The 18,260-nt window shown below is 40.5% G+C and overlaps 1 pseudogene; it reads right to left on the bottom strand.

Moving 5' to 3' along the window:
- Window positions 1-14,824: 14,824 nt before the first annotated feature.
- Window positions 14,825-14,948, bottom strand: LOC116463617 (small nucleolar RNA U3; annotated as a pseudogene).
- Window positions 14,949-18,260: the final 3,312 nt, after the last annotated feature.

The raw sequence follows: 18,260 nt of genomic DNA, 5'->3' as shown, positions 1-18,260 counted from the left end.
CCATCCTGGCTAACATGGTGAAACCCCGTCTCTACTAAAAATACAAAAAATTAGCCGGGCGTGGTGGCAGGCGCCTGTAGTCCCAGCTGCTAGGGAGGCTGAGGCAAGAGAATGGCATGAATCCGGGGGGGCGGAGCTTGCAGTGAGCTGAGATTGTGCCACTGCACTCCAGCCTGGGTGACAGAGCGACACTCGGTCTCAAAAACAAAGCAAAACAAAACAAAACAAATCTCTGATGATTGAAATTGTTATTAAATGGAAAGCAGTGTAAAAAAGGCCACTTGAGACCTCCCCGGGGGGGATTTACCAGAAAGGCGAACCCCAGTGCCATGCCAGTGCCTCGGATATCTTGGGCGAAGGAGACAGCTTTGGATGCAGCTTGTGTCTGAAGCTGGAATCTGAAAGCTTATTCTTAGACAGTGAGCTTAGCAATGTTTTGGAGGAAGTCTTAATGACCAACTGGCGTGTCTGTTGACTTCACATCTCACAAAATTTCTGGTCTCATACATGGGGTAGTGTAGCTGCAGATTGTCAGGTTAGTTAGTTTCTAGGGCAGTTGTGCTATTCTGAAGCCTCTAGGTGGTGCTCATGAGCTTTACTCCATTTGTGAAATTGGGGGAGGGATGCGGAGGTTGGAGGGTGAAGGGCTGGGAATAAGGTGAATCCTGGTGTGGTGCTAGCTAAAGAAGGGGACTGATGGAGTGTTAAAGGAGTCAGGGATTGGAGATGTCTGGTCACTCGTCTTCTTGGAGAAGCAATTAAGTTAATTAATAGCGTTGCTGGAACTTGTTCTGTCATGAGTTCTGATTTTCTCTATAGTCTTGAACTCCTGGGCTCAACTGATCCTCCTGCCTCGGCCTCCCAAAGAGCTGGGATTACACTTTCTCCTAGGTTCATACATACATCTCATTAAATGTACATACATCTCATTAAAAATGAGATGATGTATGTATGAACCTAGGAGAAAGAAAAAGGCGTAAGTTATTTGACTAGCCTTCCACTTAATGTGGGACTGCCTGTTGCTCAGGTGTCAGTGGCCACTATTGTGCATTCCAATCGAGCTGCCCCTCTGGGAGCTCCTGCATCACTCAGTGTATTTTTTGAGGAGATAAATGTAAATTTTTGGCCTTTTCATTGATCACTTTCCCTGTGATAGATTGTTCTCAGGGGTAGAGAATTCAGAACTCTACATGGCATTGCTCACAACTTTCTGAATGAACTCAGGCAAATTTCAACCTTAGAGAGTGTTGAGGACAAAAACATTAATTTTACCTGCTTTAGATGTTTCATGCTAAATTAAAGTGAGAAAATGCATATGGAAGTGCATTGCAATATGACTCTTTATTAGACATGGAAGGACACAGAGCATGCAGAGGGAAGCATTTTTAAGAGTTACCAGAAGACCAGAATCAAATTTAATATTCCCTTAAAGTAAATAAGTATTTCTACATTAAAGCCCACCAATGAAGGACCATCAGGAACACATTTATTGTAGTACAAAGAAATTACACGTATTTTTCTTGCTGTTGCAAGACTGAAAGCACCTTAAATAAATGATGAGGAGTTGGAAGAAGTTTGTCATAGTATGTGAGTGTGTGCTGGATGATTCAAGGGAGGGTTGAGGAGGTGGGGAGCAATTCTGAATTGGATGTTTCAGGATGCAGGAGCAATTTTATGACTGAATATCGTAATGATTTTTATCTATAAGATAGAAGGACCACAGTGGTTTTCCTTGGTGAGGTAAAGGAGAAGCAGTCACTCATGTTAGACAGAAGAGGGGGCTGTTTTACTATTTTTGTGGTTTCAGAGTGGACTTATCTGTGTCTTGTTCCAAATATGGGCTTGGAATGGACTTGTTTAGACATTGTTTCTATTCTGTGATTGTGGTTTATATTCAATTGGAAATATCATGGCCTAGTTGCCAGCAGGTCTGCTTTTCATTTTCTTACCTGGTTTCAGGTATGAATATTTACTTTATCCCCTTTTCTGGAAGGAAAAGAAGGAAGTCATATTCTAGAAGGGGGCCAAGCCTGAGCACTAAGATAGAGGGTCTCCACCTGGGCTTTGGAGATTGGTAAAGGATAAGAATTAAGTTACAAGAGCAAAATGGTAAACAAGTAATGGTAAATGCTCAAGGAGTGAAGCATACCAGAGAAGGTGCATGGGAGATGGCCCCGAAGAGGCTGAGTGTAGCTCCTCCTGCAGGTGTGTTTTTACACAGGTACGCATAAGGAGCACATAGGTTCTTATGAGAACCACACAGATACATATAAGGAGCCCATGAGTATGTACAGGGAGCACACACGTATGAATAAGGAGGCCACAGGCACTTCTAAGAAACACATGGGTACACGTAAGGAGGCCACAAAGGGTGAATAGAATTTTTGTTTTCTGACTTCAAATGTTAACAACTAGACTCCCACCCCAGTGCCAAAGTTTTTAATTTTACCTCCATATTACCTTCCTGTGATTCCTTACTTATAGTTTATACCTATATATGTAATGTTCATTTTAATCTTTAACATTGGTTACTTTTGGGAAGTGATACCAAAGTGTTTAGGGAGGCGTCATCACTCTGCTTTATATACTTATATATTGTTTAAATTTTATGGGCTAATTTATTTATAATTAAATTAGTACATTAAAAACAAAAAAGAAACAATTTAATAGTGGTGGTGGTGGAGGATCATGTGATTTTTTTTTGGTGATGTTCTCTGAAGGATGATTTTCTAATTAATCTTTTTTTTTTTTTTTGAAGGGAAATTCAAAATTCCCTCTTATGAAGGGGGTGGTGTAGGTGTCTTGGATCTGTTGAAAAGACAGTTTTGAGGAGAATTATGATTATGATTATGACAAGATTATGATTCTAATACAAGTGTGCAATGAAAAGTGTAAATGATTTTTATTTAATTCATTAATTAATGGGAACCAGTAATATGTACAAACAATTCAGGAGAATTCAAAGAGCAGACACATATATTGGCAATGAGGAATGCTGAAATGAATTTGCTTAATAAATGCAAAACTGGCTTCTTGGAAAAAAATGGATGTCATTTTGCACTTCTCCCTGGCAAAATTCATTTGCAGTCTGTGAACAGGAGTCATTTGCATTGCTTGCAGTGACCTATGTTTACAGCGTTGTCTGGTTACAAGATGCACCACTGGACAAGACACCCAGTAATCTTATTTGCCCATTTCAAAGTTTTCAATACTTTTTCCTGCCAGCTCAGAATAACATTTGTTAAAATTCAGTCATTCCTCGCCTGGCGCAGTGGCTCACGCCCGTAATCCCAGCACTTTGGAAGGCTGAGGCAGGTGGATGACTTGAGGTCAGGAGTTGAGGCCACCCTGGCCAACATGGCGAAAGCCTGTCTCTACTAAAAATACAAAAATTAGCTGAGCATGGTGGCGGGCGCCTGTAGTCCCTGCTAGTTGGGAGGTTGAGGTGGGAGAATTGCTTGAACCCAGGAAGCAGAGGCTGTAGTAAGCCAAGATCGTGCCACTGCACTCCAGCCTGGGTGACAGAGTGAGACTTTGTCTCAAAAAAAAAAAAAAAATAATTCAGTCATTCCTGCCTAATACCTGCACTTAAGATTACATACATAAAAAGAGAAAATGGGACAAGTGTGGTGGCTCACGCCTGTAATCCCAACACTTCGGGAGGCCAAGGTGGGCGGATCATGAGGTCAGGAGTCAGGAGTTCAAGACCAGCCTGGCCAACATGGTAAAACTCCATCTCTGCTAAAAATACAAAAAATTAGCCGGGCATGGTGGCATGTGCCTGTAGTCCCAGCTACTCGGGAGGCTAAGGCAGGAGAATCGCTTGGAACCGGCAGGCAGAGGTTACAGTGAGCTGAGATTATGCCACTGCACTCCAGCCTGGGTGACAATTGAAGACTCCGTCTCAAAAAAAAAAAAAAAAAAGAAAAGAAAATGGAGAATATTAAATGAAATAATAAATTGATTATTTGTTATAATTTTATTCTGATGTTTATTTCTGTTGATAAGTGACCAATCCAAAATGATTGGAAAAGAAAAATTTCACTGACTTCAAGGATGTTAATGACATAATTATCAGCAAATAGTTTTAAATTTGCTTGTATTTTCTCTTTTTATACTTTAAGTTCTGGGATACATGTGCAGAATGTGCAGGTTTCTTACATAGGTATACACGTGCCATGGTGGTTTGCTGCACCCATCAACCCATCATCTACATTAGGTATTTCTATAATGCTATCCCTTACCTATCCGTTCAGTCCCCAATGGGCCCTGGCGTTCCACTCCATGTATCCATGTGTTCTCATTGTTCAACTCCCACTTATGAGTGAGATCGTTCCATGTTTGATTTTCTGTTCTTGTGTTAGTTTGCTGAGAATGATGGTTTCCAGCTTCATCCATGTCCCTGGAAAGGACATGAACTCATCCTTTTTTATGGCTGCATAGTATTCTATGGTGTAAATGTGCCACATTTTCTTTATGCGGTCTATCATTGATGAAAATTTGGGTTGGTTTTAAGTCTTTGCTATTGTGAACAGTGCTGCAATAAACATACGTGTGCATGTGTCTTTGTAGTAGAATGATTTATAATCCTTTGGGTATATGCCCAGCAATCTCATTGCTGGGCCAAATGGTATTACTGGTTCTACATCCTTGAGGAATTGCCACACTGTCTTCCGCAATGGTTGAACTAATTTACACTCCCACCAACAGTGTAAAGGCATTCCTATTTTTCCACATCCTCTCCAGCATCTGTTGTTTCCTGACTTTTTAATAATCACCATTCTAACTGGCATGAGATGGTATCTCATTGTGGTTTTGATTTGCGTTTTTCTAGTGACCAGTGATGATGAGCTTTTTTTCATGTGTTTGCAGGCTGCATAAATGTCTTCTTTTGAAAACATTTGAAGTGTCTGTTCATATCCTTCACCCACTTTTTGATGGGGTTGTTTTTTCTTGTACATTTGTTTAAGTTCCTTGTAGATTCTGGATGTTAGACCTTTGTCAGATGGCAAAAACTTTCTCCCATTCTGTAGGTTGCCTGTTCACTCTGATGATAATTTCTTTTGCTCTGCAGAAGCTCTTTAGTTTAATTAGATCCCATTAGTCAATTTTGGCTTTTGTTGCCATTGCTTTTGGTGTTTTAGTCATGAAGTCTTTGCCCGTGCCTACGTCCTGAATGGTATTGCCTAGATTTTCTTCTAGGGTTTTTATGGTTTTAGGTCATATGTTTAAGTCTTTAATCCATCTTGAGTTAATTTTTGTATAAGGTGTAAGGAAGAGGTCCAGTTTCAGTTTTCTGCATATGGCTAGCCAGTTTTCCAAACACCATTTATTAAATAGGGAGTCGTTTCCCCATTGCTTGTTTTTGTCAGGTTTGTCGAAGATCAGATGGTTGTAGATGTGTGGCATTATATCTGAGGCCTCTGTTCTGTTACATTGGTTTATATGTCTGTTTTGGTACCAGTACCATGCTGTTTTGGTTCCAGTACCATGCTGTTTTGGTTATTGTAGCCTTGTAATATAGTTTGAAGTCAGGTAGTGTGATGCCTCCAGCTTTGTTCTTTTGGCTTAGGATTGTCTTGGTTATATGGGCTTTTTTTTGTTTCCATATGAAATTTAAAGTAGTTTTTTTCTAATTCTGTGAAGAAAGTCAAGGTTAGCTTGATGAGGATAGGATTGAATCTACAAATTACTTTGGGCATTATGGCCATTTTCACGATATTGATTCTTCCTATTTATGAGCATGGAATGTTCTTCCGTTTGTTTGTGTCCTCTTTTATTTCCTTGAGCAGTGGTTTGTAGTTCTCCTTGAAGAGATCCTTCACATCCCTTGTAAGTTGGATTCCTAGGTATTTTATTCTCTTTGTAGCAATTGTGAATGGGAATTCACTCATGATTTGGCCGTTTGTCTATTATTGGTGTATAGGAATGCTTGTGATTTTTGCACATTGATTTTGTATCCTGAGATTTTGCTGAAGTTGCTTATCAGCTTAAGGAGATTTTGGGCTGAGAAGATGGGATTTTCTAAATATATGATCATGTCATTTGCAAACAGAGACAATTTCACTTTCTGTCTTCCTATTTGAATACCTTTATTTCTTTCTCTTGCCTGATTGCCCTGGCCAGAAATTCCAATACTATGTTGAATAGGAGTGGTGAGAGAGAGCATCCTTGTCTTATGCTGGTTTTCAAAGGGAATGCTTCTAGCTTTTGCCCATTCAGTATGATATTGATTGTAGGTTTTTCATAAATAGCTCTTATTATTTTGAGATATGTTCCATCAATATGTAGTTTATTGAGAGTTTTTAGCATGAAAGGGCTTTGAATTTTATCGAAGGCCTTTTCTGCCTCTATTGAGATAATCATGTGGTTTTTGTCATTGGTTCTGTTTATGTGATGGATTACATTTATTGATTTGTCTGTGTTGAACCCATCTTACATCCCAGGGATGAAGCCAATTGATCATGGTGGATAAGCTTTTTAATGTGCAGCTGGATTTGGTTTGCTGGTATTTTTTGGAGGATTTTTGCATCGATGTTCATCAGGGATATTGGCCTGAAATTTTATTTTTTTGTTGTGCCTCTGCCAGGTTTTGGTATCAGGAGATGCTGGCCTCATAAAATGAGTTAGGGAGTAGTCTCTCTTTTTCTATTGTTTGGAATACTGTCGGAAGGAATGGTACCAGCGCCTCTTTGTACCTCTGGTAGAATTAGGCTGTGAATCTGTCTGGTCCTGAGATTTTTTTGGTTGGTAGGCTATTAATTACTGCCTCAATTTCAGAACTTGTTATTGGTTTATTCAGGGATTTGACTTCTTCTTGGTTTAGTCTTGGGAGGGTGTATGTGCCCAGGAATTTATCCATTTCTTCTAGGTTTTCTAGTTTATTTGTGTAGAGGTGTTTATAGTATTCTCTGATGGTAGTTTGTATTTCTGTGGGATTAGTGGTGATCTCCCTTTTATCATTTTTTATTGTGTCTATTTGATTCTTCTCTCTTTTCTTCTTTATTATTCTGGCTAGCAGTCTATCTATTTTGTTAATCTTTTCAAAAAACCAGCTCCTGGATTCACTGATTTTTTGAAGGGTTTTTCATGTCTCTATCTCCTCCAGTTCTGCTCTGATCTTAGTTATTTGTTGTCTTCTGCTACTTTTTGAATTTGTTTGCTCCTGCTTCTCTAGTTCTTTTAATTGTGATGTTAGGGTGTTGATTTTAGGTCTTTCCTGCTTTCTCCTGTGGGCATTTAGTGCTACAAATTTCCCTCTAAACACTGGTTATCTGTGTCCCAGAGATTCTGGTATGTTGTGTCTTTGTTCTCATTGGTTTCAAATAATGTATTTATTTCTATCTTAATTTTGTTATTTACCCAGTGGTCATTCAGGAGCAGGTTGTTCAGTTTCCATGTAGTTGTGCAGTTTTGAGTGAGTTTCCTAATCTTGAGTTGTAATTTGATGGCACTGTGGTCTGACAGACTGTTTGTTATGATTTCCATTCTTTTGCATTTGCTGAGGAGTGTTTTACTTCCAATTATATGGTTGATTTTAGAATAAGTGCTATGTGGTGGTGAGAAGAATGTATATTCTGTTGATTTGAGGTAAAGAGTTCAGTAGATGTCCTTTAGGTCTGCTTGGTCCAGAGCTGAGTTCAAGTCCTGAATATACTTGTTAATTTTCTCTCTTCTTGATCTGATATTAACAGTGGGGTGTTAAAGTCTCCCACTATTATTGTGTGGGAGACTAAGTCTCTCTGTAGGTCTCTAAGAACTTGCTTTGTGAATCTAGGTGTTCCTGTGTTGGGTGCACATATATTTAGGATAGTTAGCCCTTCTTGTTGCATTGATCCCTTTACCGTTATGTAATGCCCTTCTTGGTCTTTTTTAATCTTTGCTGGTTTAAATTCTGTTTTATCAGAGACTAGGATTGCAAACCCTGCTTTTTTTTTTCTTTCCATTTGCTTGGTAAATCTATCTTCCACCATCCCTTTATTTTGAGCCTATGCATGTCTTTGCACATGAGATGGGTCTCCTGAATACAGCACACTAATGGGTCTTGACTCTTTATCCAGTTTGCCACTCTGTGCCTTTTAATTGGGACATTTAGCCCATTTACATTTAAGGTTGCTATTGTTATGTGTGAGTTTGGTCCTGTCATTATGATGCTAGCTGGTTATTTTGGCCATTAGTTGATGCAGTTTCTTCATAGTTTCGATGGTCCTTACATTTTGGTTTGTTTTTGTAGTGTCTGGTACTGGCTTTTCCTTTCCATATTTAGTGCTTCCTTCAGGAGCTCTTGTAAGTCAGGCCTGGTGGTGACAAAATCCCTCAGCATTTGCTTGTCTGGAAAGGATTGCATTTCTCCTTAGCTTATGAAGCTTAGTTTGGCTGGATATGAGATTCTGGGTTGAAAATTATTTTCATTAAAATGTTGAATATTGGCCCCCACTCTCTTCTGGTGTGTAGGGTTTCTGCAGAGCAATCTACTGTTAGTCTGATGAGCTTCCCTTTGTGAGTAACTCAACCATTCCCTCTGGCTGCCCTTAACATTTTTTCCTTCATTTCAACCTTGGTGAATCTGACGATTATGTGTCTTGGAGTGCCTCTTTGCAAGGAGTATCTTAGTGGTGTTCTCTGTATTTCCCGAATTTGAATGTTGGCCTGTCTTGCTAGATTGAGGAAGTTCTCTTGGATAATATCCTGAAGTGTGTTTTCCGACTTGGTTCCATTCTCCCCATCACTTTCAGGTACACCAGTCAAATGTAGGTTTGGTCTTTTCACATCATCCCATATTTCTTGGAAGCTGTGTTCATTCCTTTTCATCCTTTTTTCTCTAATCTTGTCTTCACACTTTATTTCATTGATTTGATATTGAATCTCTGATATCCTTTCTTCCACTTGATTGATTCAACTATTGATACTTGTGTATTCTTCACAAAGTTCTTGTGCTGTGTTTTTCAGCTCCATCAGGTCATTTATATTCTTCTCTAAACTGGTTATTCTAGTTAGCAATTCCTCTAACCTTTTTTCAAGGTTCTTAGCTCCTTTTTTTTTTTTTTTTTTTTTGAGAAGGAGTCTCACTCTTTCACCCAGGCTGGAGTGCAGTGGTGCGATCTCAGCTCACTGCAGGCTCTGCCCCCCGGGGTTCACTTTGCAATGGGTTAGAATATGCTCCTTTAGCTTGGAGGAGTTTGTTATTACCCATCTTCTGAAGCCTACTTCTGTCAATTCTTCAAACTTATTCTCCATGCAGTTTTGTCCGCTTCCTGGTAAGGAGTTGTGATTTTTTTTGAGGAGAAGAGGCATTCTGGTTTTTGGAATTTTCAGCCTTTTTGCACTGGTTTTTCCTCATCTTCATAGATTTATCTACCTTTGGTTTTTGATGTTGGTGACCTTTGGATGGGATTTTTGTGTAGATGTCTTTTTTGTTGATGTTGATGCTATTGCTTTCTGTTTGTTAGTTTTCCTTCTAACAGTCAGGACCCTCTGCTGGAGGTCTGCTGGAGTTTGCTGGGGTTCCACTCCAGACACTGCCTGGGTCTCACCAGTGGAGGCTGCAGAACAGCAAAGATTGCTGCCTGCTCCTTCCTCTGGAAGCTTCATCCCAGAGGGGCACCCACAAGATGCCAGTGGCAGCTCTGCTGTATAAGGTGTCTGTCGACCCCTGCTGCGAGGTGTCTCCCAGTCAGGAGGCATGGGGGTCAGGGACCCACTTGAGGAGGCAGTCTGTCCTTTAGCAGAGCTTGAGCACTGTGCTGATAGATCCACTGCTCTCTTTAGCGCCGGCAGGCAGGAACGTTTAAGTCTGCTGAAGCTACACCCACAGCTGCCCCTTCCCTCAGGTGCTCTGTTCCAGGGAGATGGAAGTTTTATCTATAAGCCCCTGACTGGGGCTGCTAACTTTCTTTCAGAGATGCTCTGCCCAGAGAACAGGAATCTAGAGAGGCAGTCTGGCTAGAGCGGCTTTGCTGAGCTGTGATGGGCTCTGCCCAGTTCGAACTTCCCAGTGGCCTTGTTTACACTGCGGGGGGAAAACTGCATACTCAATCCTCAATAATGGTGGACGCCCCTCCTCCCACCAAGCTCAGCCATCTAGGTCGACTTCACAATACTGTGCTGGCAGCGAGAATTTCAAGCCAGTGGATCTTAGCTTGCTGGGATCTATGGGGGTGGGATCCGCTGAGCTAGACCACTTAGCTCCCTGGCTTTAGTCCCCTTTCCAGGGGAGTGAATGGTTCTTTCTCCCTGGCATTCCATGTGCAGCAGGGGTATGAAAAAAACTTCTGCAGCTCACTTGGTGTCTGCCTAAATGGCTGCCCAGTTTTGTGCTTGAAACCCAGGGCCCTGTTGGTGTAGGCACCTGAGAGAATCTCCTGGTTTGTGGGTTGCAAAGACGGTGGGAAAAGTGTAGTATCTGGACCAGAATGCATTGTTCCTCACGGCACAGTCCCTCATGGCTTCCCTTGGCTAGAGGAGGGAGTTCCCCAACGCCTTGCGCTTCCTGGGTGAGGTGATGCCCCACTCTGCTTCAGCTCGCCCTCCGTGGGCTGCACCCACTGTCTAACCAGTCCCAATGAGATGAGCTGGGTACCCCAGTTGGAAATGCAGAAATCACCCACCTTCTGCATTGATCTCGCTGGGAGCCACAGACTAGAGCTGTTCCTATTTGGCCATCTTGCCAGCCACCCTAAATTTGCTTGTGTTTTCTTTCTTTTCTTCTCGTTTCCTTTCCTTTCCTTTCCTATCCTTTCCTTTTTTTTCTCTTTTCTTTTCTTTCTTTTCTTTTTGAGACAGAATCTCGCTCTGTCGCCCAGGCTGGAGTGCAGTGGTGTGATCTTGGCTTACTGCAACCTCTGCCTCCTGGGTTCAAGCGATTCTTCTGCCTCAGCCTCCCAAGTAGGTGGGACTACAGGCACGCACCACCATGCTCAGCTAATTTTTGTATTTTTCGTAGAGATGATGTTTTACCATATTGACCAGGCTGGTGTCGAACTCCTGACCTTGTGTTCTGCCTACCTCAGCCTCCCAAAGTGCTGGGATTACAGGTGTGAGCCACCATGCCCAGCCCTATTTGCTTGTATTTTCTATTTTATTTTTTGGGATAGGCAGAGACAATGTCTGTTGTGATAAACAGGATAATATACTAAAAAACTGCTCAACTTCTTTTTAATGATGACTTCCTCCTTTATTGAATTGGGCATGTTTTTCAGGGAAAAGTGGATATACTACCCATTAAAATAAATGAACATTCTTATCTTACCTTATTCACTTAACCAGAAGAATTTCATTCCTTCCCTGGATCTGAAGATTATCCACATATATTTGCTTGGGTCTTTTTTAAGTTAGCGCACACACACGCATACACAAATCATTCTCCTAATGGAAGAAACTTCAGAATTTTTTATCCAATTGCAACCCAAGGGGTAAGCTATGGGGTGGGAAGTGGAGCTGTTGAGGAGAGGTGAGTAGGGAGGAGTCATAAAACACTTATGCCCAGCTGATCACTTTGAAAAAAATATCAAGAGATCTGATTTGTCACCCTTGCTTTTCCTGTTCCTTCCTTGTTATTTATTTGCTATTTTTTTATGTCACTGTAAGGCATGCATATTGGGTGCTCTAATGTTTGTGTCTATAGTAAAAAATTAATGAAATCTTATCTGGAAAAGAAAAATTAGAAATTTGGGAAAGGGGTGGGAGAAAATGGGTAGAAGAGAGATTTCATAATTTCTTCAGAGAGGAGCACTAGCCACTCTTCCCCCACACCAAACCAAACCAAATAAATGTATTACCAAAGCACATTGCAGAAAGGAATCTCTGCATTCCCCCTGATTATGGAAATTTAAAATAAAGTATAAAGGACATATTTGAGTTAGTATCAGTTAGATTCTTCCGTTTGTTTATTCGCTGCACGGAGACAGTACCCCTATGTCCCAGCATTGGGTGGTGGGTGGGGGCAGGAAGTAGCAGTAAAGTGTTTTTTTTCAAGTCCTGTCTTTGAAAGCATTAGCTTAGCTTTGAAAGAGTCCAAAGTTTCAGAAAGCTTTTGTTTATTAGATGGGATTTTGTTCCCACTTCCTCAAATGTAGACTTTGCAAAAACAAAACAGGCAGTGTTAATTCTGAAGACAGAGACACTCCAGGGGAATAGCTCTGCCTCTGGTTCTAAATACTATGAAGTCTCACTAATTTGAGCTCCACACATTCTTAATTGCATAGAGGCTAGTCTGAGGTTTGCTCTGCAAACTCTTTTTTCGTAGAAGGTGAAGATTAACACTATAAATAAGACTCTGGTAATATCTGGGGTGATAGTGCCTTATATTTATAAAAGCAACTATATTCCAAGCATCTTAGAAGCATCATTTAGATATTTAGTTAAATTAAACACATATGTATTATTTAGACTGACAAGCTCTGAGAGGAAAAGGGAAATTTTTGCATTCTGGTGTGGGTCATTGGGGTTGCAAATCCGGCTTATTTTGAATATCTCTCTCAACGGTAGTTTAAATGAATGAACCAACGAAGAAAGGAATATTGCAGCACAATTTGAATTCCTATATGTATCTCACTAAATTTAATAAAATTTCTTTTATGACCAAAATCTCTCCATAATGGTAGTTTCTAAAGAGTTACAGTTGTTTCAAGGTATAGTTGTGTGATAGCATTTTGTTTTTCAGCAAGTGTTTATCGAGAGGGCAGGACTATAAGCCAGGTAAATGTTTTAGCTTGTTTCACTGAACAGTGTTTGAACAACCAGATAAATAACTTTAACCAGATTTCAAAGTGCTTCTGATTCATTCAGAAGTGACTATTAAGCCACAGTAATCAGCTGTTACTAAATACTTGGCAGTTGTATATAGAAACTACATACTGACAATGGCACTTACTGAAGTATTAAAAGAGACATTTTCAATGTTAATAAGACATTTAGTATTAAATAGACCATTTAAAATGTGAAAATAGCTTTTTAGATATATTTTCTGGTTGATTTGAAGAGATTGTGGGCCAAGTGTGGTGGCTCATGCCTATAATCCCAGCATTTTGGGAGGCCGAGGGGGTGGATCACCTGAGGTCAGGAGTTCAAGATCAGCCTGGCCAACCTAGCAAAACCCTGCCTCTACTAAAAATACAAAACTTAGCCAGGTATGGTGGCTTGCACCTGTAATCTCATCTACTTGGGAGGCTGAGGCAGGAGAATTGCTTGAACCTGGGAGGCGGAGGCTGCAATGAGCCGAGATTGTGCCACTGCACTTCAGCCTGGGTGACCGAGTGAGATTCGATTTCAAAAAAAAAAAAAAAAAAAAGGGAGAGATTGTGTATATGTGTGTATGTGACAGACCCTAAATTTTCACCTAACATTTGATTAAGTTGATTTAACTATGCCCTTTTTCAGAAAGGAAGAATCCACTCTCCAGGGTCTTAATGATACCTGCCCAGTGCAACATTGCCATCCAGTGTTAGGCATCTCAGCAATGATCTTCTGCAAGGGATCTAAAAAGCTGGTGGCAGAATTTTGTGGTTTTATAAGAAAATAAAATAATGAGCATCCTTTCTTTGTTTAGTGTTCTTTTTTTGCACATGAAATTCAATAACTTAAATGAATGACTACCTTAGTAGCTAAGGGACAAAGAAACACCACTAATTTCTAATGTTAGCTAGGCACTTCGTTGTATACTAGCAACTATGTTGAGTGCTACACCTGCTTTATCTTATTTAAACGTCATAACAAACTCACTGTTATCTTTTTTTTTTTTTCACATAAGAGGATACTCAAGTGTAGAATAGTTAAGTGACATATCTAAGGCTGGACAGTTAGTGTGTGGTAGAGCCATGCTTCAAACCCTAGAGACAGAGCCTAACACTTAATTACTGCTATTATTAGAAACTGTTATTCGTGAAATAATTACTAATATATTTGCCCCTTGGTAATTAAAAACAAAAAAACTTCTGTAGTCCTTCTAGCATAAGGGCCAGATTATGAAGGTTTTAGTGTTAAGGAAGGGAAAAGATATCTACGTGGAGCAAAGACACTCATGGAGTTGGTAAGAAAGAGGCTATTACGTAGGAAAGTTGCTTACAGAAGGAAAGGGAAAGTAAACAGAAAGTCCTGGTGCTGGGGAAAGGGGGGAAGTTGAGAAAGAGAGGAGGGCCAGGTAAGAATTTCCTAGTTCTCCATATCCTTAGGGTTGGGCATGTGGCAAGTGTGGTTAAACATCCAAACAGGTTTCGGGCTGTCAGAGACTCTCCACGCTGGAGAGATTGCAAGAAGTTGAGGGAAGCCATAGTTTTTTCGTGGCACCTTATTGAACATGGTGCCATCCTATGGGCTCGGTTCAGAAGTGATTGTTGGAGAGAGGTGTTTCCACAGATGGGCCTAAACTAGTTGCCCTATTCCCCATGGCCTGAACCATGGTGCAATGGAGACTCACAAGTACTTGCAGGCTGTGTGTGAGTAGAAAGGAACATGGAAACTGAAAGGACTGGTAGGCTAGAAGAAGCCTGCAGTCATGGAAAAAGGAGGTCACAGAGTGAAGGGGCCTTGTACATGAAGTCATGACTAGAGATCTACAATCTTTTTTTTTGGGGGGAGGGTGTTTCTGTTGTTTTACTGTTTTATAATTTTAATTTTAATTTATTATTATACTGTAAGTTCTGGGGCACATGTGCACAACGTGTGGTTTGTTACATAGGTATACATGTGTCATGTTGGTTTGCCGCAACCATCAACTCATCATTTACATTAGGTATTTCTCTTAAAGCTATCCCTCCCCCAGCCCCCCACCCCCTGACAGGCCCTGGTGTGTGATGTTCCCCTCCTCGTGTCCATGTGTTCTCATTGTTCAACTCTCACTTACGAGTGAATAGGAGTGGCGAGAGAGGGGATCCTTGTCGTCGGTGCTCTACACATTCAGAGAAACTTCTCTAGTAACAAACTATAGAAATGATCCCTGAAAGTATAGTCTAGATATCTACAATCTTGTCGATGTCTATCAACATGGTAGCTGTGACAATGACCAAATGAATTGAGGCTGGCAAGGACACAGAATGTGGCACGTGGACCAGAGGCTCTTCCCCACATTGTAATAAGCTTTCCATGGGTCTCAGAGGAAGGGAGAATTGGATGGGGAAGTTCCTTAAGAGGAGAGAAACCACTGTTATGAAGAGTGTAAATCTGAATTATATTGAGTCTTTACCTGAAGACAGTATTTAGAAAGAGATGCTGTTACCCTTCTTTAGCAGAATCAAGTGTTCCTCCTTGATATGGTTTGGCTCTGTGTCCCCACTCAAATCTCATCTCCAACTGTAATCCCCACATGTCAAGGGAGGTAGGTGATTGGATCATGGGGGCAGTTTCCCGTATGCTGTTGTCATGATAGTGAGTAGGAGCTCTCACAAGATCTGATGGTTTTATAAGTGGCAGTTTCCCCTGTTCTTCTCTCTTCTGCCATCTTGTGAAGAAGGTGCTTGCTTCCCCTTCACATTCCCCCAGGGTTGTGTTAGTAAGTTTCCTGAGGCCTCCGCAGCCATGTGGAACTGTGAGTCAATTAAGCCTCTTTGCTTTATAAATTACCCAGTCTCAGGTATTTCTTTATAGCAGTGTGAAAACAGACAAGTACACTCACCAACACCATTTCAACTGTACCTTAATGACCATCAGCAGAACTATAGTCAGAGCCAGCTGGAGCAAGATGGGGACAATTGTAGAAAATAAAGTTGCATTTAGTGCACTTTGGAATTATTACAAATTCTCATTCTGCCACATCATAATAGTGTTTAACACAAATATAGTAAGTCACTTCTGGCAAGTTGAGCAGTAACGTACCTTTTTTTTTTTTTTTTTGAGATGGAGTTTCGCTCTGTCGCCCATGCTGGAGTGCAGTGGCACGATCTCAGCTCATGCAACCTCTGCCTCCTGGGTTCAAGTGATTCTTGTGCCTCAGCCTACCAAGTAGCTGGGATTACCTGCATGCGCCACCATGCCCGGCTAATTTTTGTATTTTTATTAGAGACAGGGTTTCACCATGTTGGCCAGGCTGGTCTTGAACTCTTGACCTCAAGCGATCCTCCTGGCTTGGCCTCCCAAAGTGCTGGGATTATAGGCATGAGCCACTGCACCCAGCCAACAGTAACCTACTTCTAAAAACAAATGGACTAATATAAAAAAAAAAATTGCGCACCTTAAATATATACAATTAAAAACAAAACAAAACAAAACAAAAAACAAACGGACCTGCGTGACCCTTAGGCACTTAATAAATTCTGCCCAGTGCAACACTGCCATCCGGTGTTAGGCATCACAGCAATGAACTCAGCAAGAAATTTCCTTGAGCGTTGAGTAGGTGTCACTCAGAAATTTCTTGCCACATTTTCCTCTTCATTGGAAATCCCCAATGGAGTAGGGGAGCTACTGGTGATTATCTTTGATTCTTAGAGACAGATGGGGATCTGGGATATCTGTACCTCCCATTGGCAGGTCACTAAATAGAAAATCATCTAAGTCACTAAGGAGCTTTGTGACCTTGATCATATTGCTAAACTTTTCTGAGCTCCAGCTTCTTCATGTGTAAAGTATAAATAATGGTGAAGTATTTTTACTGCACGTGGTTTTTGTAAGGGTTACTGAACAATGAGATACATATACTGTGGAATATAAGACACTTTTATTCTAATAGTACTGTTATCATTGCTAGTAATGTTATTGTTAACTGGTATATTTTGAAATCACAGTCGGGGATGCTGATGTGGATAAATAATCTAAGCACATGGAAAGCTATGTTTATGGTTTTATGAACCACCACATATCATTCGCTTAAAATCCAAGATGTGTAACTCAACATTTTATTGCAGATTGCCTCATTTTCCAATTATTTTACTTAGTTTTACTGATTCTCACCATCCAAATGATCATTTCTAGACAAGAACTCCGTCTTATGGCACATAAATATAGTAGTAGAGGTTATTATATAGTATTTATAGTACATACAAAAGCTATAAAAATGGGAACCAGTGATTAGAAATACTCATTTTCAACCAATTTACAAGATGGCAATGTTCTCGAAAACATTGTGGAACAAATAGTACAGGAGAAGCTGGATGCATATAAATTAGATATTAAGAAATCATACAATCCACTCAGGCTCTTAAAAACTCCAGATCCTTTCCTTGTATTTTCTTATTGTTCCTTTCATTGCTGAAGTTTCTTTTATTGATTTTTCTCCTTTATTATTACAAAAACAATGAAGCCTTTGGGTCACTGAAGATGAAATAAACAAATAAAAAGAATAGCATAAAGAATACTCATTGTCCTATCCACTTATAGCCTCTCAGATCTTTTTTTAATGCATTAAGAAAACCAGGTTGGGTGTGATGGGTGGCTCACTCCTGGAATCCCAGCACTTTGGGAGGTCAAGGGGGGCAGATCTCTTGAGGTCAGGAGTTCGAGACCAGCCTGGCCAATATGGTGAAACTCTGTCCCTACTAAAAATACAAAAATTAGCTGGGCGTGGTGGCACATGCCTGTAATTCCAGCTACTCAGGAGGCTGAGGCATGAGAATCACTTGAACCTGAGAGGTGGAGGTTGCAGTGAGCCTAGGTTGCAGCACTACACTCCAGCCTGAGTGATGAAGAAAACCAAACCACACCTATTCTTCTGAAACTTATCAGAATCTATATAACCAGTTTCTTCCTGTGGGCATGTAGATTGTTTCCTACTGGCATGTTATTGGATATCCAAGTTGATTCCAACTAGCCCCTTTTGTTGGATATTAGGTTATTTACAACCCATTACTATTGTATTACCTTTAGCTGCTATAACAGATTACCACAAATTTAGTGGCTTAAAGCAACACAAATTTATTCTTTTACAGCTCGGGAGATCAGTTTCTGAAATCAGTTTCATTGGGTTAAAGTCAAGATGTCAGTAAAACTAGTTCCCTATGGAGGCTATGAGGGGAGAATCCAACTACGTGCCTTTTCCAGTTTGGAGAGGCTGCCAGCATCCCAGACTCTGCTTTCCTCACATTTTCTTCTCTTCTCTGTCGTATCTCTCTCTGTTTCCCTTCTATAAGGACACTTGTGATTTCAACTTTGAGCCCACTTGGATAATCCTGGTTAATCTCCTCATTTTAAAGTCTTTAACTTAATTACGTCTGTAGATTTTGTTTTTGCCACAGAATATAACATATTCCCAGGTTTCAGAGATGAAGACATGGACACCTTGAGGGGCCATTATTCAAACTGCAACAACCATTATAAACAGTTCCAATAGGTATGAA

Source organism: Hylobates moloch, unplaced genomic scaffold (genome assembly GCF_009828535.3).
Source record: "Hylobates moloch isolate HMO894 unplaced genomic scaffold, HMol_V3 SCAFFOLD_44, whole genome shotgun sequence".
Taxonomy (NCBI): domain Eukaryota; kingdom Metazoa; phylum Chordata; class Mammalia; order Primates; family Hylobatidae; genus Hylobates; species Hylobates moloch.
Note: the sequence above shows the minus strand (reverse complement) of the source record. Positions and strands in the feature narration are given on the sequence as shown.